Source organism: Colobus angolensis, unplaced genomic scaffold (assembly GCF_000951035.1).
Source record: "Colobus angolensis palliatus isolate OR3802 unplaced genomic scaffold, Cang.pa_1.0 Scaffold164, whole genome shotgun sequence".
Taxonomy (NCBI): Eukaryota; Metazoa; Chordata; class Mammalia; order Primates; family Cercopithecidae; genus Colobus; species Colobus angolensis.
Window position 1 is genome coordinate 2,387,627 of NW_012114755.1, and position 27,999 is coordinate 2,415,625.

Below are 27,999 nucleotides of genomic sequence, written 5' to 3' on the forward strand. Positions count from 1 at the left end.
TTGTATGAGAAAGTATTATTACTATCATTATTACTAGCATAAGAGGTGACCTCTTTTAATTGAGCAAAGCAATTGCAGGCTGTGCAGTCCTTAATTGCCGATTGGTGATCCAGCTTCATTTTTCTTAGCCCTTATTCCAACTGGAGTCACTCTGGTTTGACTGCTTCTTACATTATCTCCCCTTTCCCTTTTACAAGAGGACCCTTAATCCTAGGGGCTGCAGAAGGGTGAAGGTCCATCTTCTGTAACTTTATGCTGAATAGGGGCGATGATACTCCTGCCTAACTATTAGCATCTCTTGTATTCAGGGTGGAGAGGAGCTGAGTCAGAAAACATTGGTCCATTAAGCATGATGACTCTGGTCGGTGTTCGTTCCATCTTCACAGTCACATTCAACTGGCTCATGGCTTGTACTGGGGGAACTCGGTCCATGGTTGGGATCCATGGGTCCCCTCCAGTCTCCGGTTCCATGGTTGTACACATCTTGAGGGCATCCACACCGTTCTCCTGCGAAAACACAAGCATACCTTCACCCCCCACCCCCCGTTAGTAAATCTACTGAAACAGAAGCAAAAACGTTTGTGACTGTAGCCGGAAGGCCACTGATAATGAGAAACAGGCCCCTTCTAACAGAAGGCACAGGGAAAGCAAATTGAGGCTTTTCAAACCTTCAATTCACACTGTACAGGTGGGTCCACTAGATGCTGTGGCTCATGATAGATCTTCAGATGTTTGGTGGGCACACCCACACAGGCACCCGATTGTCACCTGGACACACAAGCAAATCCTCTTCCCCATATAATTATCTTTAGGCAGGGATCGGAGGAAGGAGACTCAGAGGTGAGCATTTTGGGGCCCAATGGCTTCCTGATATTTGATAGGTGTTCCCTCGGAAGTTAGGAATTCCCTTTCTCTCCATATTGCTGCGTGGGCATGGAGGACTAGGTAAGCATATTTAGAACCTGTATATATATATTTACCTTTTCTTCCTTCTCCTAATTCTGGCCCCTGCTTTTGCTAGGATGTCTCTCCCTAATAAAGGAGTGGGGCTTTCAGGCATAATTAGAAAGGCATGTGAAAAGAGTAAAGTTCCCCAGTCACGACTTAGTGGATGGGAGAAGTATCCAGTGACTGCCTGTCCTAGGACCCCTCGGATAGTGACAGATCTGGAGGACAGTTGTCCGGAACAGAAGAGTAAGACTGAGAAGGCTGTATCATTGTCCAGGAGACAGTTAACCTCCTGGCCCTCAATGGTTAAGCATACCTGGGGAGGGTGATGGCATGGGCTGGCGCTTGCCCTGGGCACCCTCAGTCCTGCTGCTGGATCATCTGGTTAGTGGCTTCGTATTCAGAGGATCTTCATTCCCCTGCTGGGGCAGTGGGCCTTCTAGTGATTCCCTTGATATAAGGGGCATGGACAAGGGGGCGGCTTATTTCTATTCTGATCTCTCCGTGTCAAAGAATTGTCCTAACCCCTGTAAAACATCAATATAGCCATCAGGGTTCTCTGAGAATTTACCTAGGTCTATTTTAATTTGTTTCAAGTCTGAGAGGGAAAAAGGTACATTACACTCTGGGCTGAATTCTCCAGAATACATCTTAGGGGTGTTTTTGCCTTGCGGGGAATGTTTCCCATCTGGAAAAGAGAACATAGGGATGCCAGCACCGCTAGTCATTTTCCAATGAACGTTAGTCCTAGAATATCCTCTACGGTCCTAATGCTTATTCCTTTCCAGGGTGCATAACCACCCATGGACCTCTGCTTATTGGATTAGTTACACTCACCAGTGTAGCAGTCCTGCACCTGTTTTCCCGCCGAGAAAGGGGTCCAGGCTGCTGGATTCTAGTGGTCCTTTACCAGCGTGCCCACCATTACCTTTGTGCTCAGAGGTGAGTTCTAGAGCTGGGCTGGGTTTCTGAGTATTTCATAACAACCCAACTGCCCCATCCAGATGCATTCCCATAAACAGTTCTTAGGCGAAATTGTTTCAGAGGGTGTAGGTAACCTTTTGAGTTAGGATTGAGATAGAGTTTGATTTTGTGAGTACTTTAAGGCTTGGCCGAGTGCAAACAGCTCACACATTCGAGCAGATCAATTAAGCAACTTTTCTAACTCTGCTTCTACAAGAGCCTCCCTATCAATTACTGAATACCCATTTTGTGTGTGTGTGTGTGTGTGTTAATCACCTGGGAGGAACAGTCTATCTATCATTCTGTCCTGAAGGGAGTTCCTCCTAGGTCTGGTTGGACCTTTGTGTGGTAATTAAGATTTAAATCCCTCCTTAGGAAACCTGCTGGGTTAAGGGAATTTTCAGTGGTTAATCACTTTTTTTTTTAAAAAAACAGAATAGCCCCATACTTTAAGATTGAGTTAGTAAGCTACCGTTTTGCTTTAACTTAGGATAACTCTGAACTGGTGAGGTGTGCTCACAATGAGGTTTCTTCTAGAGGTTATTTTTCTACTTCTGTTAGCAAAGCAGTTGCCGCTACAGATTGAATGCGTTTGGGCCATCCGTGTGTTACTTGGTTAAGGATTTTTGATAGGAAGGCTGCTGGCTGTCGGTGGTCTCACTGCTTTCGGGCTATGCCCTTGTTTACACTGACAAGATAGTATTGGAGTGTTATAGGGTCATGGAGAAGACCTTCAATGATCAATTATAGGTTTTAAATTTACCCTGGCTTTTAAAGGAATAGGGTTAACTCTTTCTCCTTTGTAGATGGATTTGGAAATACAGCGGAAGGACGTTTGCTGTCCTCCCTTGCTGGATCATAGTTACAGGAAATTGCCATGCTTCAAAGTCTTCTTCAGCTCTAGCCTTTTGAATAGAATTTTGTATAGCACCACTAGGTTTTAATGTTTCAACTACAAGAGCAGTAAGTTTTGTAGCTAATTCATTTTCTCTCCCATTAAGGGGAGAAAGAGGAGGTGACCTTTCATGTAATTCAGTAGGTGGAGCTGGTGGGCTAGTTAAACATACTTTTTCAGTCTCCCTTTAATTTCCTGTTTCCTATTCCTCACATTCAGAATGTGAAGTTAGTTTTTTACACTGGTCCTCCTCTTCCTCATCTGAATCTGCCTCATCTGTTTGAAATGGCTCAAGAGCTGCTTTTATTAGTGCCCACATTGACCAAGCCGAGACTGGAGTTTTTGCTCCATCTTTATATGCTTTTAAAAAATATCTGCCAGTTCTCTTCCATTTATCCAACTCCATAGTCCCTTGTTCTGGGAACCATGGGCAAAACTGCTTTACTGCACTAAGGAGTGAGTGATAACAAATTCTGAGTACTTTCACTCCTGCTCTTCGTAATCCTCCACTTTCACATGTTCTAGCGCTCCTTTACTGGGGTCTTTGTCGCCCCACGTTGGGCAGCCAGGAGTGTTGGGCTGATCAGACTCAACACCAGGTTGTGGGGATGACAAGGTTCAGCAAAGTCAAAGGATTGAGAAAAAGACAGTTTGAGAGAAAGGTAAACACCAGAGAGCCATTGCTAGTGTAAGGAGGCTGCGAAGGCCCTGAGCGCTGGGAGCCCACGCTATTTATTGGTAATCTGACAGAGAAACAGGTGGTGAGAATGTGGAGGTCAAAAGGGCAGGGGCATGATCTTTAGCGGTGATAGTTTAGCATTTATAAGGAACACGTTCTGCTATTTGAGGTAATGGGAATAGGCGCCTAGGAGGGCTAGAAGCAAGGAGCCAGCAAGTCTAGACATATTCCAGAGGACATTATGTAAGCCCTGCCTCGGTTTCCCTCCCAACACTCAGCTTTTTCCCAACATACGGTTGCGCGTGTCTTGATGGTAGAATGACTTATATTCCTTTGGGTATATAGCCAATAATGAGATGGTTGGGTTGAAGGGTTTTAAGTTTTTTGAGAAATCATCACACTGTTTTCCTCAGCGGCTAAACTAATTTACATTCCTACCAGCAGTGTATAAGCAGTCCCTTTTCTTCACAACCTTGCCAGCATGTGTTTTTTTTTGACTTTTCAATGATAGCTATTTTGACTGGTATGAGATGATATCCCTTTTTTTTTTTTTTTTCCTTCCTTAAACAGAGTTTCACTCTTGTTGCCCAGGAGTACAATGGCACGATCTTGGCTCACTGCAACTACTGCCTCCTGGGTTCAAGTGATTCTCCTGCCTCAGCCTCCCAAGTAGCTGGGATTACAGGTGAGTACCACCATGCCTGGCTAATTTTTGTATTTTTAGTAGAGATGGAGTTTCACCATGTGAAATGCCAGGCTGGTCTTGAACTCCTGACCTCAGGTGATCTGCCTGCCTTGGCCTCCCAAAATGCTGGGATTACTGGCGTGAGCCATCATGCCCGGGCCCCGGAGTGGTTTTGATTTACATTTTTCTGATGATTAGTGGTGCTGCCCTTTTTTTTTCACATGCTTATTGGCCACATGTATATCATCTTTTAAAAAATGTTCATTTCCTTTGCTCATTTTTTAATTTTTTTGTTTGATTTTTGCTTGTTATGTATAGATTCTGGATATTAGACCTTTATCAGATGCATAGTTTGCCAATATTTTCTCCCATTCTGTAGGTTGCCTGTCTACTCTGTTGGTAGTTTCTTTTGCTGTGCAGAAGCTCTTTAATTAGGCCCAATTTATCAATTTTTGTTTTTCTTGCAATTCTTTTGGCATCTTTGTCATGAAATCTTTGAAAGGGCCTATGTCCAGAATGGTATTTCCTAAGTTATCTTCCAGGGTTTTTGTAGTTTTTGGTTTTACATTTAAGTCTTTAATCCACCTTGAGTTTATTTTTGTATATGGTATAAGGAAGGGGTTCAGTTTCAGTCTTCTGCATATGGCTAGCCAATTGTCCTAGAACCAGCTGTTGAATAGGATGTCCTTTCCCCACTGCTTATCTCTGCTGACTTTGTTGAAGATCAGGTTGTTGTAGGCATGCAGCATTATTTCTGGGCTGTCTATTCCATTCCATGGGTCTACGTGTCTGTTTCTGTACCAGTACCATGCTATTTTGGCTAATGTGGCCTTGTAGTGTAGTTTAAAGTCAGGTAAAGTTATGCCTCTAGCTTTGTTCTTTTTGTTCTTTTGTTCTTTTTGGCTGTTCAGGTTCTTTTTTGGTTTCATATGAATTTTAGAGTCGTTTTTCCCAATTCTATGGTAGTTTTTCCTAAATGGAATGTCATTGGTAGTTTGATAGGAATAGCATTGAATCTGTAAATTGCTTTGGCTAGTATGTCCATTTTGACAATATTGATTCTTCCTATCCATGAGCATGGACTGTTTTTCCTTTTGCTTGTATCATCTCTGAATTATTTCAGCAATGTTTTGTAATTCTCGTTGTAGAGATCTTTTATATTCCTGGTTAGCTGTATTCCTAGGTATTTTATTTTTTGTGTGTAGCTCTTGTGAATGGCTTTGTGTCCGTGATTTGGCTCTCAGCTTGGATGTTGTTGGTGTATGGAAATGCTACTGACTTTTGTACATTGATTTTTGTATCCTGAAACTTTGCTGAAGCTGTTTATCAAATCTAGGAGCTTTGGGGCAGAAACTGTGAGATTTTCTAGATATAGAATCATATAATCTGTAAACAGAGATAGTTTGACTTTCTCTCCTCCTATTGGATGCTTTTTATTTCTTTCTCTTGCCTGATTGCTCTGGCTAAGACTTCCATTACTATGTTGACTAAGAGTGATAAGAATGGGCATCCTTGTCTTGTTCCAATTCACAAGGAGAATGCTTTCAGCTTTTGCCTATTCGTGATGATGTTGGCTGTGGGTTTGTCATAGATGGCTCTTATTTTGAGGTATGTTCCTTCAATGCCTAGTTTGTTGATGATTTTAATTTTTTATATTATATTTATATTTTTGTTTTTTATTTCCATAAGTTTTTGGGTAACAGGCAGTGTTGGTTACATGGATAAGTTCTTTAATGGTGATCTCTGAGATTTTAGTGCACCCATCACCTGAGCAGCATACATTGTACCCAATGTAGTCCTTTATCCCTACCCCTGTCACCCATTCCCCTGAGTTTCCAAAGTCCATTGTATCATTCTTATGCCTTCGCATCCTCATAGCTTAGTACCCACTTAGGAGTGAAAACATACACTGTTTAGTTTTCTATTCCTGAGTTACTTCACTTAGAATAATGGTCTCAAATTCCATCTAGGTTGCTGTGAATGCTATCATTTTGATCCTTTTTATGGCTGAATAGTATTCCATGGCATATATTTACTGCAATTTCTTGATCTACTCGATTGATGGGCATTTGGGCTGGTTACATATTTTTGCAATTGTGAATTGTGCTGCTATAAACATGCATGTGCAAATATCTTTTTCATATAATGACTTCTTTTCCCACCTAAGAGTGGGATTGCTGGATCAAATGGTAGATCTACCTTTAGTTCTTTAAAGAATCTCCACACTGTTTTCCATAGTGGTTGGACTAATGTACATTCCCACCAGCCATGTAAAAGTGTTCTGTTTTTCGCTGCATCCCCACCAACATCTAATATTTTTTGATTTTTTTTTGATCATTCATTCAATGCCATTCTTGTGGGAGTAAGGTAGTATTGTATTGTGGTTTTGATTTGCGTTTCCCTGATCATTAGTGATGTTGAGCATTTTTTCATGTTTTTGGCTATTTGCATATCTTCTTTTGAGAATTGTCTATTCATGTCCTTAGCCCACTTTTTGACAGGATTTTTTTCTTGCTAATTTGTTTGAGTTTCTTGTAGATTTTGGATATCAGTTGTTTGTCAGATGTGTAGATTGTGAAGATATTCCTCCACTCTGTGGGTTGTCTGTTTACTCTTCTGATTGTTTTGCTATGCAGAAGCCTTTTAGTTTAATTAAGTCACATCTGTTTTTCTTTGTTTTGTTGCATTTATTTTTAGATTTTTGCTCTTTGCCTAAGCCAATGTCTATAAGGGTTTTTCTGGTGTTACCTTCTCAAATTTTTAGGGTTTCAGGTATTAAAGTCTTTGATCCATTTTGAGTTGATTTTTGTATAAAATGAGAGTTGAGGTTCCAGTTTCATTTTTCTACATTTGGCTTGCCAATTATCCCAGGACCATTTGTTGAATAGGTTGTCCTTTCCCACTTTATGTTTGTGCTTGCTTTGTCAAAGATCAGTTAGCTGTAAGTACTTGGGTTTATTTATGGGTTCTCTGTTCTGTTCTATTGGTCTATGTGCCTATTTTTATAACAGTATCATGCTGTTTTGGTGATTATGGCCTTATAGTATAGTTTGAAGTCAGGTAATGTGATCTCTCCAGATTCATTCGTTTTGCTTAGTCTTGCTTTGGCCATGTGAGCTCTTTTTTTGGTTCCATATGAATTTTAGAATTGTTTTTTCTAATTCTGTGAAGAATGATGATGGTATTTTGATAGGAATTGCATTGAATTTGTAGATTGCTTTTGGCAGTATGGTCATTTTCAAAGTATTGATTCTACCCATCCATGAGCATGGGATATGTTTCCATTTGTTTGTGTCATATATGATTTTTTTTCAGCAGTGTTTTGTAGTTTTTCTTGTAGAGATCTTTCACCTCCTTGGTTAGGTATATTCCTGAGTATTTTATTTATTTGCAGCTATTGTAAAAGGGGTTGAGTTCCTGATTTGATTCTCCTCTTGGTTGCTGTTGGTGTATAGCAGAACTACTAATTTGTGCACATTAATTTTGTATCCTGAAACTTTACTGAATTCTTTTATCAGTTCTAGGAACTTTTTGGATGAGTCTTTAAGGTTTTCTAGGTATACAATAATATTATCAGCAAACAGTGACAGTTTGACTTCCTCTTTACTGATCTGGATGCCTTGTATTTCTTTCTCTTGTCTGATTGCTCTGGCTAGGAATTCCAGTACTATGTTGAATATAAGTGGTTCGAGAGTGGGCATCCTTGTCTTGTTCCAGTTCTCAGAGGGAATACTTTCTACTTTTTCCTGTTCAATATTATGTTGGCTGAGGGTTTGTCATAGACAGCTTTTATTACCTTAAGGTATGTCCCTTCTATACCAATTTTGCTGAGGGTTTTAATCATAAAGATACTAGATTTTGTCAAATCTTTTTTCTGCATCTACTGAGATTATTAGGTGGTTTTTGTTTTTAATTCTGTTTATGTGGTATATCATATTTATTGACTTGCATATATTTACTCACTTCTGCATCCCTGATATGAAACCCACTGTATCACGATGGATTATCTTTTTGATATGCTATTGGCTTCAGTTAGCTAGTATTTTGTTAGACATTCCTCAGGGATATTGGTCTGCAGTTTTCTTTTTTTGTTTTCACCTTTATTGGTTCTGGTATTAGAGTGGTAACAGCTTCATAGAATGATTTAGGGAGGATTCCTTCTTTCTGTCTCTCATGGAATAGTGCCAATAGGGTTGTTACCAATCCTTCTTTGCATGTCTGTCTGATAGAATTCAACTGTGAATACATCTGGTCTTGGTCTCATTTCAATCTCACTGCTTGTTATTACCCTGTTCAGAGTTTCTCATTCTTCCTGGTTTAATCTAGGAGGGATGTGTATTTCTAGGAATTTAGCCATCTCCTGTAGGTTTTCTAGTTTATATGTGTAAAGGTGTTCATAGTTGCCTTGGATAATCTTTTGTATTTCTGTGGTATTGGTTGTAGTATCTCCCATTTTGTTTCCGATTGAGCTTATTTGGATCTTCTCTCTTCTCAGTTAATCTCACTAATTGTCTATCAATTTTATTTATCTTTTCAAATAACCAGCTTTTTGGCTCATTTATCTTTTGTGTTTTTTTTTTGTTTCAATTTCATTTAGCTCTGCTATGATCTTTGTTATATCTTTTCTTCTGCTGGATTTGGGTTTGGTTTATTCTTGTTTCTCTAGTTCCTTGAGGCATGACCTTAGATTGTCTATTCATGCTTTTTCAGACTTTTTGATGTATGCATTTAAGGCTATGAACTTTCCTCTTGGCACCACTTATGCTGTGTCCCAGAGGTTTGGATAAGTTGTTTCACTATTATCGTTCAGTTCAAAGAATTTTTAAATTTCCATCTTGATTTCATTGTTGACCCAGTGATCATTCAGGAGCAGGTTATTTAATTTCCATGTATTTGCATGATTTTGAGGGTTCCTTTTGAAATTGATTTCCAATTTTATTCCGCTGTGGTCTCAGAGAATACTTGATATAATTTCAATTCTCTTAAATTTATTGAGACTTGTTTTGTGGCCTATCATATGGTCTGTCTTGGGAAAAGTTCCATCTACTGATGAATAGAAAGTATATTCTGCAGTTGTTGGATAGAATGTTCTGTAAATATCCAAGTCCATTTGTTCAAGGAGATAGTTTAAATCCATTGTTTCTTTTTTGACTTTCTGTCTTGATGACCTTGCTGTATTGAAATTCCCCACTATTATTGTGTTGCTGTCTAGTAGTAATTGTTTTATAAATTTGGGAGCTCCAGTACTAGGTGCATATATATTTAGGATTGTGATATTTTCCTGTTGGACAAGTCCTTTTATCATTATATAATGTCCCTCTTTGTCTTTTTTTTAACTGCGGTTGCTTTAAAGTTCTTTTAGTCTCATATAAGAATAGCTCCTTCTGCTTGCTTTTGGTGTCCATTTGCATGGATTTTTTTTTCCATCTCTTTACTTTAAGTTTATGTGAGTTCTTATGTGTAAGATGAGTCTCTTGAAGGCAGCAGATACTTGGTTGGTGAATTCTTATCCATCCTGCCGTTCTGTGTTGTTGTTGTTTTCTTTTTTCCCGACATGGAGTCTTGTTCTGTTGCCAGGCTGGAGTGCAGTGGCGTGATCTTGGCTAAGTGCAACCTCTGCCTCCTGGGTGCAAGTGAGTCTTCTGCCTCAGCATCCCAAGTAGCTGGGATTACAGGCATGTGCCACCATGCCCAGCTAATTTTTGTATTTTTAGTAGAGATGGGGCTTCACCATGTTGGTCAGGATGGTCTCGATCTCTTGATCTCATGATCCACCCACCTTGGCCTCCCAAAGTGCTGGGATTACAGGTATGAGTCACCACACCCAACCCATTCTGTATTTTTTAAGTGGAGCATTTAGGCCATTTACATTCAGCGTTAGTATTGAGATGTGAGGTACTATTCTATTCATCACGCGATTTGTTGCCTGAATACTATTTATTTATTTATTGTGTTTTTGTTTTAAAGATCTTGTGAGATTTGTGCTTTAAGGAGGTTCTATTTTGGTGTATTTTAAGGATTCGTTTCAAGATTTAGAGCTCCTTTTAGCAGTTCTCATAGTGGTGGCTTGGTAGTGGCAAATTCTCTCAGCGTTTGTTTGTCTACAAAAGACAAACAAATTTATGAAGCTTAGTTTGTAGTAGCTTAGTTTGTAGTAATAGAATTACAAAATTCTTGGCTGATAATTGCTTTATAAAGAGGCTGAAGATATGGTCCCAATCCCTTTGAGCTTGTAGGATTTCTGCTGAGAAATCTGCTGTAAATCTGATAGGTTTTCCTTCATTGTTTACCTGCTGCTTTTGCCTCATTGCTCTTAAGATTCTTTCCTTCATCATGACTTTAGATAACCTGATGACTATGTGCCTAGGTGATTATCTTTTTGCAATAAATTTTCTGGGTATTCTTTGAGCTTCTTGTATTTGGATGTCTAGATCTGTAGCAAGGCAAGGGAAGTTTTCCTCCATTATTCCCTCAAATATGTTTTCCAAACTTCTAGATTTCTCATCTTCCTTAGTAACACCAATTATTCTTAGGTTTGGTTGTTTAACATAATCCCAAACTTCTTGGAGGCTTCATTCATTTTTTAAATTCTTTTTTCTTTGTCTTTGTTGGATTGGGTTAAAATTTAAAAATCTTGTCTTCGAACTCTGAAGATCTTTCTTCTGCTTGTACAATTCTATTGCCAAGACTTTGCAGTGCATTTTGCATTTCTTTAAGTGTGTCCTTTATTTCCAGAAGTTGTGATTATTTTTTATTTATGTTATCTATTTCACTGAAGATTTTTCCCTTCATATCTTGTATTTTTTTTAATTTCATTGAATTGAACTTAACCTTCCTCTGGTGCCCCCTTGATTAGCTTAATAATCAACTTTCTGAATACTTTTTCTGGCAATTCCGGGATTTCTTCTTGGTTTGGATCCATTGCTGGTGAGCTACTGTGATCTTTTGGGGGCATTAAAGAACCTTGTTTTGTCATATTACCTGAATCATTTTCTGTTCCTTCTCATTTAGGTAGACTACATCAAAGGGAAGCTCTGGGGCTCAAGGACTGGCGTTCAGATTCTTTTGTGCTATAGGGTGCTCCCTTGATGTAGTGCTCTCCCCCTTTTCCTAGGGATGTGGCTTCCTGAGAGTTGAACTGTAGTGATTGTTATTCCTTTTCTGGATCTATCCATCCAGAGGAGATACTCAACTCTGGACTGGCACCAGGAGGTGACTGCACAGAGTCCTGTGATGTGAACTGTCTTCAGGCCTCCCAGCCATGGATAGCAGCATGGTTTTTGGGCTGTCTCCTGGGGTCTGCAGGAACAATCTTCTTCCTTCAGAGGGTCTGTGTGAATTCTCTTGGCTTTCCTGGTATGTTGTTGAGGATTTTTAACATGAAGAGATGTTGAATTTCAGTGAAAATCTTTTCTGCATCTATTGAAATAATCATGTGTGTGTGTGTGTGTTTTCCTTTTTTTTCTTTTTTAGTTCTGCTGATGTGCTGAATCATATTTGTTAATTTGTGTATGTTGAACCCACCTTGCATCCCAGGAATAAAGCCTACTTGATTATGGTGGATTAGCTCTTTGGTTTGCTAGTATTTTGTTAAGGACTTTTGGATCTATATTCATGAAGGATAGTGGCCTAAAATTTTTCTTTTTTTTGTTGTGTCTCTGCCAGGTTTTGGTATCAGAATGATGTTAGCCTCATAGGCTGAGTTTGGGAGGAGTCCCTCTTGCTCAATTTATTCGAATAGATTCAGAAGGATTGGGAAGAGCTCATTTAAAGCCCATTATTAGTGTGTTGAAGGATTCGATTTCTTCCTGATTCAATCTTGGGAGGTTCTGTTTCCAGGAATTTATACATTTTCTCTAGATTTCCTAGTTTGTTTGCATGAAGATGTTCATAATAGTCTCTGAGGATCTTTTGTATTTCTGTGGAATTGGTCATAATGTCATCTTTCTTGTTTTTGATTGTGCTTATTTGGATGTTCTCTCTTTTTTTCTTTGTTAATCTAGCTAGCAGTCTCTTGATCTTGTTTATCCTTTGAAAGAACCAATTTTTGCTTTTATTAATTTTTTGTATACATTTTTGGGTCTTAAAATGTTCTGCTCTGATTTTAGTTATTTGATTTCTTCTACCAGCTTTGGTGTTAGTTTGTTCTTGTTTCTCCATTTCCTCTAGGTGTGATGTTAGATTCTTTCTAACTTTTTGAGGTAGGTGCTAAGTGCAATCAACTTTCTTCTTACCACTGCTGTTGCTGCATCCCAGAGATTTTGATATGTGGTGTCTTCTTTTCATTTATTTCAAAGAATGTTTTGATTTCTGCCTTCATTTTCCTGTTTACCCAAAAGTCATTCAGGAGCAAGTTGTTTAATTTCATGTAATTCTGTGGTTTTGAGAGATCTTCTTGGTGTTGATTTCTGTTTTTATTCCACTGTGGTCTGAGAGTATGATTTTTAAAATTTTTTTGCATGTAAATCAAAACCTCAGTGTGATACACCTGACTCCTGCAGAAATGGCCATGATCAAAAAAAAAAAAAAAATAGATGTTGACAGGGATGTGACGAAAAAGGAATACTTTTACAGTGATGGTTGGAATGCACACTAATACAACCATTATGGAAAACAGTGTAGAGATTCCTTAAAAAACTAAAGTCATTATGTGAAAAAGATACTTGCACATGTATGTTTATAGCAGCACAATTTGCAATTGCAAAAGTATGGAACCAGCACAAATGCCAATTAATCAATGAGTGGATAAAGAAAATGTTATATATGTGTGTGTGTATACACACACACACACATATGTATATGTATACATGTATGGAATATACATATTTATATACACACAAACACACACTCAGGAATGGAAAACCAAATGTTGTATGTTTTCACTCATAAGTGGGAGCTAAGCTATGAGGATCAAAAGGCATAAGAATGATAAAACGGACTTTAGGGACTTCAGGGAAAGTGGGGAGGGGGTGAGGGATAAAAGACTACACATCGGGTATTGAGTACACTGCTCAGGGATTGGGTGCACCAAAATCTCATAAATCACCATTAAAGAACTTATTCATGTAACCAAACACACCTGTTCCCTCCAAATCTATTTAAACATTAAAAAATTATTACATGTGATTGATCATGAAGTATGTTCCTTGTGCAGAAGAGAAAAATGTATATTTTGTGTTTGATGGGTGGTGTATTCTGTAGGTGTCTATTAGGTTAAATTGGTCAACTGTTGAGTTCAGGTCCCAGATATCTTTGTTAGTTTTCCATCTCAATACCTGCCTAATGCTGTCAGGGAGATGTTGAAGTTTCTCAGTGTTATTGTGTGGCTGTCTAAATCTGTTTGCAAGTCTAGAGGTACCTATTTTGTAAATCTGGGTGCTCCAATTTTGGGTATGTATATATTTAGGATAGTTAAGTGTTCTTGTTGAATTGAACCCTTTATCATTGTGTACTTCCTTCCCCGACATTTTTACTGTTGGATTAAAGTCTGTTTTATTGATATAAGAATAGTGACTCCTGTTTTTTGTTTTCCATTTTTGTGATAGATCTTGCTACAACTTGTTACTTTGAATCTGTGGATGTCGTTTCATGTGAGATGGATTTCTTGAAGACAACAGACAGAAGGGTGGTTTTTTTTTTTTTGTCCAACTTGCCACTCTGTTCCTTTTAAGTGGGGACATTTAGATTATTTACATTCAAGGTTAATATTTACATGTGAGATACTGATCTTATTAAGTTGTTAGCTGCTTGCTTTGCAGTTTTTATTGTATGGTTGCTTTATGGGGTCTATGGGTCATATACCTAAGTGTGCTTTTGTGGTAGCAGTTATTGTTATGTTGTTTCTGTGTTTAAAACTCGCTTAAGAATCTCTCATTAGACTGGTCTAGACTTATCTAGAGATAAGGAATTCTCTAGTGCTTGTTCGTCTGGAAAAGTTTTCATTTCTCCTTTGCTTATGAAGCTTAGTTTTGAAGAATATGAAATTCTGGATCGGAATTTCTTTTCCTTAAGAGTGATGAAAATGGGCCCCCAATCTCTCCTGGGTCGTAATATTTCTGCTGGGAAGTACACAGTTAACCTTCTGGGACTCCCTTTGCACATGAGCTGACCTTTTCCTTTAGCTGCTTTCAAGAGTTTTTCTTTAGCACTAACCTTGTATAGTCTGATGACTATATGACTTGGTGATATTTGTTTTGCATAGTATCTCACAGTTGTTCCTTGGATTTCTTGTATCTGGATGTCTACCTTTCTAGCAAGATTAGGAAAATTTTCTTGAATTATTCCCTTAAATATGCTTTCCAGGTCATTTATTTTTTTCTCCTTATCCTTCAGGAATACCAATAATTTCTATATAATCCCATTTTTTTTCTCGAAGGTTTTGTTAATTATTTAAAACTCTTTTTTTTCCCTTCACTTTTGTCTGACTGGGTTAGTTAGAAAGACCAGTCTTCAAGCTCTAAAATTCTTTTTCTTTTTTAAATTATATTTTTAGATTCCAAATATTACTTTGGTATATTTTGTGATGCTGAGGTTTGGGGTACCAATGATCCTATCACCCAGGTACCAAAACCTTGATGTTATCTCTTCTGTTTGGTTCAGTCTATTTATAAAGATTTTGATTGTACTTTGAAAATCCTTATGTGAGATTTTCAATTCTGGAAGATCTGATTGATTTGTTTTTATGATGTTTATCTCTTCCTTCATTTCTTGAATCGATTTAGAAGTTTTATTGTGATCATCCACCTTATCTTGGATCTCACTGAGCTTCCTGGCAATCCATGCTTTGAATTATTTATCTGTCATTTCTGGGTCACTATTTTGGTAGGGCTCATTGCTGGAGAGCTAGTGTGATCTTTTGGTGGTGTCACTACATTCAGATTTTTCATAATGCCAGAATTCTTGGACTGTTTCTTATCTGGAGATGCTGGCACTTTTAATTTTTATAATTATTTTTATGCAGATAAGATTTTTGCTTTTTCCTTCTTTCCATGTAATCCTGTTTTTTTCTTTCCTTTCCTCCCTTTTCTTAAAGGATGTGACTGTACAGAATGTTGGGTAGGCTCTTTTGGCTTTGCTTCTATGGCCCTAGGAACTTCTGTTGGCAGGATTTATTTTGGGTTGTGCTGTTTAACCTATAAGCCAGTAGATGAAGCTTATAGGTAAGAGCTGGCTGTGGCCAACATGGGTGGGCATATACTTGATTCTCATTTTCTGGGAAAAGCTCTCTGTTGTTAGGTTATCAGCTGGTTCATGGAGCATACAGTGGCCTAACCTCCCTGCTCAGTCCCAGACTCGGGGGTTGCAGTAGGCAAAATGGGTGGGTCCAGACCAGGCAGGCCTACCACAGGTCCCGGTGTGGAAGGCACAAGCAACAGTGCTGAGGGAGAATCCAGTGGGCATCTGGCAAGTGCTCGGAAGTATGCCTAAGTGTGGAGCTGGGAAACCTCCTTGGCCCCAAGTTCTCTGCATAATCCAGGAAAGTGGGTGCTCTAGATTCCTGGAGATCTGCCTGAGTGTGGAGTAGAGAGGGCGCTATTTTACCACAGTCTCTTCACAGGAAGTGTCAGGCAGCTCAGGCTGCTGGTCCAGGTGAGTGGGTGCTCTTACTGCCTGAGCATAAAGCAGTAAGGGTCCCCCTTGACCAGGATCTCTGCACAGGAACAGGAAGGGTTGGACGGCTCAGGCCGCTATTTAAGGTGAGTGGGTACTCCAAATGCCTGGAGATGTGCCTGGGTATGGAGTGGAGAGCCCTTCCTGCCACCCCACAGCAGGACCTCTGCACAGGAGGGATGAAGTGACTCAGGCTGCTGATCCAGGTGAGCAGGTGCTCTAAATGCCTGGAGATCTGCCTGGGTATGAAGCAGAAAGGACCCCCCTGCACCAAGATCTCTGTACAGGAAGAGTGGGATGGCTCAGGCTGCGAAACCAGTGAGTGTGTGCTCCAAATGCCTGGAGTTCTGCCTAGCCGTGGAGTAGAGAGGGCCTTGCTACACCATGATCTCAGGGGAGCAGGCTTGGGCAACCAGCAATGACACACACAGACCAGTTCCAGGTCACTGGACTGGCCCTGGCTGCAAGTCTTTTCATGCAGGAGAAAGACTTGATGATGAAGAAACTGCATCAACTAGTGTGCAGCTCTAGCAGCTCTCCTCCTACCCTTGACCTGTGATGAGGGAATAGCACAATTCCAGCACCTACTGCTGAGGTGCTTTCCACAATTCTGGCAGTAGAGGTTCCTACCCTGCTCCAGAGAAAGCACTCTAGCCTCTGGCCTGAGACTAAAATGCCTGCATGGCTATGCTGACTGGTTGCTGAAGAATGATTGACTATATGTGACTGGATTAAAAATGTTGTCCTGCTTTTGGTCCCAGGTCTGGGAAAACACCTGCAGCTTTTCCAGGTGTCTTTTCATCTCAGTACCTCCAAGGCTTTCCTTAGGTTAACTCCAGGACTTGGCAGAAACAAAGTGGTCTCCCTCACTCTGGGTTGCTCGGATCCCTAGTGGAAAGCTGAGTCATGGAGGGAGGCTTTTTGCTTCTCTTATGTATCAGAACTTCACTACTTTTATCAGCTGGACACCATTGCAGAGGCAGTTGGCTGGCACTCTCCTCCCTGGGATTATAAGGAGATCCCTCATGATTCTGGTGGACTCCATTTCCTTTTTGAATTAAAGTTCACAGAATTCGATTTTTTTTTTTTTTTTTTTTGAGACAGGGTCTCGCTCTGTCACCCAGGATGGAGTGCAGTGGTGTGATCTTGGCTCACTGCAACCTCTACCTCCTGGGCTCAAGCAACCATCCCACCTAAGCCTCCTGAGTAGTTGGGACTACAGATGTGTACCACCACACCTGGCTAATTTATGTATTTTTAGTAGAGACAGGGTTTCACCATGTTGGCCAAGCTGGTCTCGAACTCCTGACCTCAAGTGATCTGCCTGCCTCAGTCTCCCAAAGTGCTGGGATTACAGGTGTGAGCCACCATGTCTGGCCACATAATTGATCTTTATGCACTATCTTACTATTTCCAAATGGCTGAGTGGCTGAGACACACAAAAAGCCTCTAATTCACCATGTTGGGGAAAGAAAAACAAATAATTGTTTTTAGTAGTCCATTTTGGAAGACAAAAATTAATTATTTGCTGTGCCCGTTGTGCTCTTTTGATAAAAATAAATCTTTCTGAGACATATTTCTTAGAGGAGAAGGTAACAGGGTAAATTATGGTGGACTTGAAGAAGGGAGTCAAATTACCTATCTTGAACTTTCATTCTGCTACAAAAACTACCATTTTTTGGTTGTGGGAATTAGAGATTACAGAGTAGGTATCAACTTGTATTTGTGTTCCTGGGGACACCACTAGAGGATTCCAGGATACCGTAATAAGCAACTTTTGATGAATTTACATTGTGTGGACTTTATGACAATTACTTATTCAGATTCTTGATCCTGGATCTGTTTGCCCTCATGCTAGCCCTGAGTAGGCTGGTGGGGATTGTGATTGTCCTTTAGCTCCTCATGTGCAGGAACACTTTCTCCATCTACATCCCCAACCTGGCTGGGACTGATATGCTCCTCTTCTCTTGCAAAGTGGTGCAATCTGTAGAGGATCTTGTTTTTATCTTACACATTGTTGCTGTATGCACTCCATTCTTCAGATCACTGTGAAGTACATCTTCTATGCAGCGGGCCTGAGTATACTCAGTGCCATTAGGACTGACTGCTGCTGTCCAGTCCTGTGCCCCAGGCAGGCACTGCTGCCATGTCTGAGACACATGTAAGCTGTCATGGGCCCTGTCCCTGGTGCTGAGCATCCTAGAAGGACACCCCTGTGGCTTACAGTTTAGGGTCTTTAAAGATAGACTATGTCAAGCTTTTGATTTCATCTCTGCCATCTGAGTGGTCTGTTTGTGGTTCTCACTAGGTCCAATCTGACTCTGCTGGTCAGCATCCAGTGTGTTTCCCAGCAGATACAGCTGCCCAGGCCCTATGTGGTCATCCTACTCACAGTTCTGGCCTTCTTTTCTTATGATATGCCCATTAGTATCCACCGGTTCCTATTTCACTGGACAGTAGTCTATCCCAAGAACATTAAGCCCTACCTGATTAGTTTAACTCTGTCCTGTTTGAAGAGCTATGCCAACCCCATCATTTACTCTTTGTTGGTTCCTTTAGACAGCATTGATATGTGAAGACCCTCAAGCTGATTTTCCAGAGGGCCTTACCTGGTGAGCAAGAGATAAAGCAGAGGGAAGCCAGCCTTCCCTTGGAAACAAAGGGGGTCAGTAGGTGGTGCAATCAGTGGTGAAGAGTAGATTTCAGAGTCAGAAAGGCATGGGTTTGAGATCATGCTCTGTGACTTACTAGCTGTGTAGAGTTTTAAATTCTAAGTATTAATGCCTTCATTTATAATTTTGGGATGATAATGATTTATGTATATCATAGGGCAGTGTGATAATTATACAAGCTAATCCTTGTAAAGAAACAAACACAGGGAGTGGGGAGGGGGCAAGGTGGCCAACTAGAAGCAGCAGCAGTGAGGGGCTTCCACTGAGAAGAACCAAAACAACATGTGAATGCTGCACCGGCAACCAAGGTATCCAGGTTCTATCATCAGGACTGATTAGGCAGTTGGTGTGACCCGCAGAGAGCAAGGAAAAGCAGGGTCATGTGTCGGTGCACCTGAGAGCCAGACGGGACAAGGGGAGCCACCACCCTTCCACCAAGGAAGGTAATGCGTGAGCATACTATCCAACCTGGGAAACCATGCTTTTTCCACAGATCTGTGCAATGCACAGATCAGAAGATCCCATTCTTGAGCCCACGCCACCAGGGCCCTAGGTCCCAATCACAGGGCTACACAGATTCTCAGTAGCCACTTGGCTGGAATCTGCCTAAGAGTACAGAATTCCCAGGGAGAGGGTGGCCATCATCACTGCAGCTGCCAGATACCTAAGAAAATTGAGCTCCCTAGGGGAGGGACAGCAGCCATTATTGTGTTTGCCAGCTGCCTAAGACACTGAACTCCCGGGGGGAAGGGCAGTAGACATCACTATAACTCCAGACTGCGTTTTCCCTTGCTGGAGCCAGGGAGATTGCACAGGGGTCACCAAGACACCCTGTATAGGACCATTCCTACTGGCATCAGGTTGTTGCCCCTAGATGTCAGAGATCCCAGAGGAAGGAGCAGGTACCCATCTTTGCTGTTCACCAGCCTCCTTGAGTGACATCTCCAAGTGTAGGAGTGCCCCTGATGAATAGGGCCTGAAATGAACCCCCAGCAAACCACAGCAGCCCTACAGGAAAGGAACATGACTGTTGAACGAAAAACAAAAAACAGAAAGCAGCAGCAACAGCATCAATGAAAAAGTCTCCATAAAAACCTCATCCAAAGGTCAGTAGCCTCAAAAATGAAAACTAGACAAACTCATGAAGATGAGAAAGAATCAATTTAAAAAATGTTGAAAACTCAAAAGGCCAGAGTGCCTCTTCTCCTCCAAATGATTGCAACACCTCTCCAGCAAGGGCATAGAACTGGACAGAGGATGAGATGACAAATTGACAGTAATAAGCTTCAGAAAGTGGGTAATAACAAGCTTTGCTGAGGTAAAGGAGCATGTTCTAACTGAATTCAAAGGAGCTAAGAACTATAATAAAAGGTTACAGGAGCTGCTAACTAGAATAACCAGTTTAGAGAGGAACATAAATGATCTAATGAAACTGAAAAACACAGCATGAGAACTTTGTGTTGCAAATACAAGTATCAATAGCCAAATTGATCAGGCAGAAGAAAGAATATTAGAGCTGGAAGACTATCTTGCTGAAATAAGGCAGGCAGACAAGATTTAGAGAAAAAAGAATGAAAAGGAACAAACAAAACCTGAGAACTATGGGACTATGTAAAAAGACCAAATGTACACTGATTGGAGTACCGAAAAGAGACAGGAAGAATGGAACCAAGGTGGAAAACACGTTAGGATATCATCCACGAGAACTTCCTCACCCTAGCAAGACAGGCCAACATTTAAATTCAGGAAATACAGAGAACCCTAGTAAGATATTCCACAAGAAGATCAACCCCAAGACACCTAATTTTCAGATTCTCCAAGGTCAAAATGAAGGAAAAAATGTTAAGGGCAGCCAGAGAGAAAGACCAGGTCACTACAAAGGGAAGCGAATCAGACTAACAGCAGACCTTTCAGCAGAAACCCTACAAGCCAGAAGAGAGTGGGGGCCAATATTAAATGTTCTTAAAGAAAAGAATTTTCAACCCAGAATTTCATATTCGGCTAAACTAGGCTTCATAAGTGAAGGAGAAATAAAATCTTTTTCAGAGAAGCAAATGCTGAGGAAATCAGTCACCACCAAACCTCCCTTGCAAGAGCTGCTGAAGGAAGCACTAAATATGGAAAGGAAAAACCAGTACCAGCCACTGCAAAAACACACTGAAATACAAAAGCCAATGACACTATGAAGAAACTGCGTCAACTAGTGTGCAAAATAACCAGCTAGCATCGTGATGACAGGATCAAATTCATACATAACAATATTAACCCTAAATGTAAATGGGCTAAATACCCCAATTAAAAGACACAGACTGGCAAATTGGAAAAAGAGTCAAGACCCATTGGTGTGCTCTACTCGAGAGATGCATCTCATGTGCAAAGACAGGCCAAAAATAAAGGGACAGAGGAAAATTTACCAATAGCAGGAAAAAAGCAGGGATCACAATCCTAGTTTATGACAAAACAAACTTTAAACCAACAAAGATCAAAAAAGACAAAGAAGGGCATTACATAATGGTAAAAGGACCAATTCAACAAGAAGAGCTAACTATACTAAATATATATGCACCAAATACAGGAGCACCCAGATTCATAAAACAAATTTTTAGAGATCTACAAAGAGATTTAGACTCCCGCACAATAATAATGGGAGACTTTAACACCCCACTGTCAATATTAGACCGGTCATTGAGTGAGAAAATTAACAAGCATATTCAGAACTTGAACTCAGCTCTGGATCAAGTCGGCCTGGTAGTCATTTACAGGACTCTCCACCCCAAAACAACAGAATATACATTCTTCTCAGTGTCACATGGTACTTACAAAATTGATCATATAACTGGAAGTAAATCACTCCTCAGAAAATGCAAAAGAGCTGAAATCATAACGTCTCTCAGATCACAGCACAAATTATAACTCAAGATTAAGCAGCTCACTCAAAACCACACAACTACATGGAAATTGAACAACCTGCTCCTGAATGACTCTTGGGTAAATAATACAATTAAGGCAGAAATCAAGAAGTTCTTTGAAACCAATGAGAACGAAGAGGCAATGTACCAGAATCTCATTGAATTGATCCAATATGCCCATAGATACATGTTCATATTCTTCTATCTGCAAATTCCAAATCCTTGAAACTCTGAAAACTGAAAGTTGTTTTATAAATTTGGAACCAAAACTAAGTGATCTGAAATGCTATGAGGCAGAAAGTCATCTTTTAAATCTCCCTTATTGGGCACATTCATAAGTTTCTTTGCAGAAATACTAACGTGTTTGCTTATTCAGCACTGCCTCAGATTCCACTAGGGGGTTAAATAATATTCAATGGAATCACATATGATAATTTATAGATGATATTTGGACATAAGGGTTTCCATTAGGAGTTTGGACCTGCATTTATAAAACTATGGAAGTTTGCCCTGCCAGGAACTGGGATGCTGGTAGCTACTCAGTCACAGATATTCTTCAGTTTAGGATGAATGTACACACATCAGTACTGTTGTGAGGACTGTTGTGTTCCTAAATTTGGAAAAATTTTGAGGTTTTCTCCCTGGGGAGCATGATTGATACAAATGAATATAACTAGGTTGTGGTGGTTGTGTTGGAAATTTAGTGGGGACAAGATTCTGATTTGCTTTACTCTCTGCATGTAGAGACCCACAGAGAGCTGCAGGGGACAGAAAGAGGCCTCCCAATGGTGTGACTACAGCCCTCATCCAGTTGTGGTTTAAGTCCTATCACTCTTCACACATACCATTTGCTGTGGTGCTGAACCTCAGATTGTCCAGAAGGGGGAGCTGAGAGACTATGTCCATAGGTTCACAAGAAGCGGTACTGTGGTTATGAAATTGGTCCTGAGTTTTCATTTTCAACTGTTAGAGAGTCACACCCATCTGGTTCGACATGTCATATAGTTCGGCTTAACCATGTTAATAAAAATGTTTTTTTCACCTCTGGCAACTGGGGAAAACAAAATCTAGTCACCTTTTCAGACCCTCTGACATTTAACATTCTGGTTCCTAGTTACCTTTCCATCTTCATTTATTACTATTCCAATTCTCCTATTTTCTGGGATCATCCTCCAAAACTCTATCCATGGCAGACATGGTTAATAGATCCCAGGATGTTGTCTCATTGAGCCTATCTTGGGCTTAAAAATGAAATTCTTCTGAAAGCAGCATTTTATAGACTTTGCAATCAGATGGGGCTGGCACAAAAGATGAAACCTCTACATGGTCTCGTGTTTCCTAAATAGTTTCTGTGTCTGTGCCAACAATTACCATGAGACTCGATTGTATTTTCTTCTTTCCACTTCTTTTAGTTAAAAATCTTCTTGTCTTAAACTTACCCACCTTAAGCGATTGTTAGGATGATCGAATAGTAAAAAAAAATAGTTGCCAGGAAATGGCCTCATTAGTGAATGATGACATACTATGTTAAGACAGGGGCTGTCCTCCTCAAATTCCAACCTTTTCTTTCAGTTTTTCCATACATCACTAAACTTCCCTTCCTCTTCTCAGCTAGCTCTGAGGTAGTAGATATTGATCACAGACATTCTCTCTTTCCCTACCGCTGTAGGCTGGTGGAGGGCAGAGATATATCGTGTCAACTTCTTTATTTTCCCAATGTCAGAGCCTGGGAAAGTGTGTTTTGCCTATGCTGGTACCTGCTACATTCTCAATTAACTGGTTACTGGAGAGAAAGGGGCTGTTCATCCTCTGGAATTTTCAATGCAATGTTGACTAAAATCCCAGTAGACTTTGAATAACAGAGAGGCAGTGTAGGACAAGGCTGAATAAAATCATGATGTAGTGGATGCAGATTGGCTGGATTTCTAGCATAGAATGGTTCTTTTAGGGGACAATTTTTACTACCGCTTTTTTTTTTTCAGCTAGTAATTGACCCTACTTATCCCATGAATTTCAAATCTTTATTAAAGTTCATCACATTCACCAAGGTTTTGTGTGGTGCCTTTGAGTGCTTGTTTGTGTGTGAGATTTGATGGAATTCAATTTCACATTTGGTGTAATACGTTGCAAATTTCAGAAGGAGTAAGCATGGAATAGAGTCCATTTAACAAACTGAGACACAGAAATACATAGAGGTTAAGAAACTTATCCAAGTTGGCAAACTAGCATCACCTGTTAGATGTTCTTTTTTTTTTTTTCTGCCATCCATCCTGATTCTGGCATCCTGATTTTGCTCCATGTAGCTTCCAGCCTAACATCATCCTAGCAGGTTCTTTTATGTCTCTTCCATTTTTCTCTCTTCTTTCTCTTTTTCAGAAGCAAAACCTAATTATTTGTATTTTCGCTCCTTTATTCTACCCTCATCTATCTTTGGAGTCCATCCGTCACTGAACTTGGATGGAACCACCAAACTATCTAGTTTGGGTTCTTCTTGACATCCACGTCTCCAGGGGTTCGCTTTCTTCTTTAAGTAGTTAAACTATCCTTGCCACATTTAATGAATATGTTTAAGCTTCCAGAAATCCTTCAAGGTAGAAGGCAGGGTGGCTAAAACCTGACAGTCTTCTGCACATGTTTTTGGAACTTGACACCTGATGGTTGAGGTTGCTGAAGATGCACTCCAAAGATGGATGGGGGTAAAATAAAGGGGAGAAGATGGTGGTCCTTTTGGAATTTGGGTTATGCCAACAAAACTGGCCAGTTCTTGAGGGGCATTTGCCCTAGGCAGTCAAACTTGCAGTCTCCATAAGATCCCTGTGTGGGAAAAACAAGCTAAGTCCTAGTGTTGAACAACTCCAGGGGATGTCACTCGCATTGTGGTCTATATGAGTCCTGCCCCTGGATTTGTGCAGTGCACACTCTGTTGGGCAGCATGTGGTGGAACTGACAGGAGAGACCCTGTAAAGAGAGGAAGTCCACCTGTGGTCAATACTTAAATGAAAGAGGACAGAGGGAAGAAAGGCCTAATACCACTACATGAGGTGCAGAAAAATAACTGAAATACTCCTTGATATGGTTTGGCTTTGTCCTCACCCAAAATCTCATCTTTTGTAATCATCAATTGTAATCGCCATAATCCCCACATGTCAAGGGAGAGACCAAGTGGGGGTAATTGAATAATGGGGGCAGTTTCCCTCATGCTGTTCTCATGATAGTGAGTGAATCTCATGAGATCTGATGGTTTTACAAGGGACTCTTCCCCCTTCACTGTGCCACTCTTCTCCCTGCTGCTTTGTGAAGAAGGTGCCTTGCTTTTCCTTCACCTTCTGCCATGATTGTAAGTTTCCTGAGGCCTCCAGGCCATGCTGAACGGTGAATCGAATAAACCTCTTTCCTTTATAAATTACACAGTCTCAGGCAGTTCTTTATAGCAGTGTGAGAACAGACTAACACACTCTTTCAGAAATTGAAAGGTAATAACCAATCTGAGTCATACATTATTATACTTGAGGCATCTATGTTATTAAAAGTATGAGTGTATAAAAGGCGCTTGTCCGTGTATTTAATTTGTTCTCATTATAAAAAATCTAAGATGGACCATACCATACGATGAGGAGGGAAGGTCAGGATAGTCTGTATGATTTGAAGAGGTTGGTTCTTTACTTTCATCCAGGGTTCAGGGTTATGCAAATATCAAGTTTCCCGGTGTAATTTTTCAAGCAGTTAGCTGTTCCTTTACTTGAACTTCCAGATCGCTCAGATTAGAACATCCCCTCTTATTCTTGTTCTAATCTCAAAGCACATGATTATTAGGGCACCTGGCATTCTTTCTAGGAGCCTGAGAGCTCTGGAGGATGGAGTTTGTTTGCAAACTCTTCAGTGCTTGTAAGTGCTGCATGCACCTGATACCCATTATTTGTTCATTGGATTTGATGTAGCTCTGAATACTCCCTCCTGTTCAATGATTTCTCTTCCATGATTGTCTCTTCTGTGAAACAAATTTCTAGGCCATTTCTCTGTTTGACTTTCACTGGAGCTCCTATCAGTAACTTGCTTGATCTTCATTTCTCTTTCACCCAGACAGCTCCTCTCTGAGTCCTTCAAACTCACAGAACTGGGAAGGACCCCAGGGGCTCTTTAGATTCATATCTTTACAGATGAAGGAACTGAGACCCAGAGGGTGGAAATGACTTCTCCAAGGCCACACAGAGAGTTTGGGCCTGAGGCTCTCAGTCTAGGCTCTTCCTGCCTTACTTTTTCCTCTGGTTCTTCCCTTCTGTCATTACCTCTTATTTCATTCTGTTTAACTCGTGGCTAGAATTGCCCCCGAAATGGCAGCAGGGCCACAAGGGAATGCCCCAAACAATCCTGAGATGGAGGATTCCAAAGAAAGAATTACTAAACACTAGAGGAAAGGGGTGTTGTACCTAGGTATAACCACAGTGAAGGGGTCAGGGTAGGAGTTTTTATGAGGGTTTAAGGAATTTGGCTAAGAGGCCAGGGACAGCGTCTTCCAGTGTGTTGGGCAACAACCTAGATATCTTTATTGGTGCCTGAGAATGTTTATAAGGCCCCAGCTTGGGTGCAAACCTGCTAGGAAAAACCTGTAGCTGACTGGCTCATAGAGTGGTCAAGGCATTGGGGGACCCTACACCTCTCTTGGCCTCTTCCTCTATTTGGGTGATATTACTGGGGTAGGACCAAGATGGATAATTCACCCTTCCAGAAATAGAAAATGCAATGGAAAATAATTCTGGGGGCATGTCTGACATTGAGACAGGTCTGCGGGAGATGGTAGAACTGTCCAAACTGACTCATTTTGCTGAGATGTCTGGAAAATGGACAAAAGAACAATCAGGAAACACAGGCAGAACCACCTCTGTCTGCCTCACTGCTTCTGCACCAGCTATGAGTCTATGTCTTTGCCTCTCTGTACCTGTCTCTCTCTGATTTTCTTTCTTTCTATAGCTATGTCTCTCTGGGTGCGTTTGTCTCTGTTCCTCTCACTGTTTCTTTTGCTCTCTCTCTGCTCCATTTTCGCCCCATCACATCCTTCATGCCCACATAGTAATTTAAAGAGGATTCTCGGCCGGTCCTCACAAACTTTCTTCTTCTCCCTTTTTTTCCCCTCCAAATTATCCCCTTTTCTGAAGTTCCTCCAAGCTTTTCTCTGATACTTTCTTCTTGTCCAAGAGTGAATATATGGAAATGGAATGTGTGATAGATGGGGAGATGGTTTTCTTCTCTCTCAGACTCTGTCCCGTGAACAGTTTTTTTGAGCACTGTTTACAAGTAAAGTGAGAGAGGGCAGTGCAGGAAGATGAGAAGAGCTTGGACCAAGTCCAGGATGCTGGGGTTTTAGAGTCAGTAAATAACCCTCTATTTCTCCACTTAATCTCTGAACCAGTTATGAAGTTGACAAGTGGTAAGTCAGTGAGAGGGCAAATTGTTATCTCAATTGGTCACAGAGTTATTGAATAACATGACTGAGACGTATCATCAGGGAGATTCCCGATACTGGAACCTAGTATTAGGCAAATGTAAGCTTCCGGTCACTGCACAGGTGGCACCAGGGTGCAGTGTGCCTCAGTTCTTTGTCTAAAATGAGGAAATAACATTAGCACCCACCTCTTCTGGCTCTTGTGAACATTAAATGAGAAAAATATACTTATTTCCTGGCACATATTAGGTGTTCAATCATTGTTAGCTTTATTATTAGCCCAGATGCCAGCTGTGCTCTTGTTCTCTGGCTCCCTGGATCTACCAGCATTCAAGTGCCTGCCTGGCAAGTGCCTAAGGGGCCCAAGTCCTAAGGTGTCTTGCCTTGTAAGCTCATGCTTTCTGCAGTTGTTGTTTCCTGGTGCTGTTAAGTGTAAAATATATACTAGGTTATAAAGACTAAATGCAAAAAATAGAATATAAAAGATCTCATTAATTTTTTATATTGGTCATGTAACAAAATGATAATATTCTGGATATAGCCTATAAAATATAAAATTATAATGTGGCTCACATTTTATTTCTGTTAGTGCTATTTTAAAGCAATGACCAAAATTTTAAAAAAGTATAATTAAAAAGCTAATACAAGAGAAAAGATTAAATAAAATACACAATTCATAAAAAGAAAAAAGGATGAACGATAAGATAAGATAGGACATATAGAAAACAAATAGCAAGATGGCAGACTTAAAACCAACTGTATCAGTAATTAAATTGCAGACAAACGGACTAAACGATTCAGTTAAAAGTACAAAATTGCCAGACTAAATCTTAAACAAGACCCAATTGTATTATATTTATACGATGCACACTTCAAATATAAGGACCCACATAATTTGGATAAAAAAATGATAGAGATAAACTAGGCGGGGCGCAGTAACTCATGCCTATAATCCCAGCACTTTGGGAGGCTGAGGCAGGCAGATCACCTGAGATCAGGAGTTCAAGATCAGCCTGGCCAACATAGTGAAACCCCATGTCTAGTAAATAATACCAAAATTAGCCGGGCGTGATGGTGGGTGCCTGTAATCCCGGCTACTTGGGAGGCTGAGGCAGGGAGAATTGCTTAAACCTGGGAGGTGGAGGGTGCAGTGAGCCGAGATTGTGCCACTGCACTCCAGCCCGGGTAACAGAGTGAG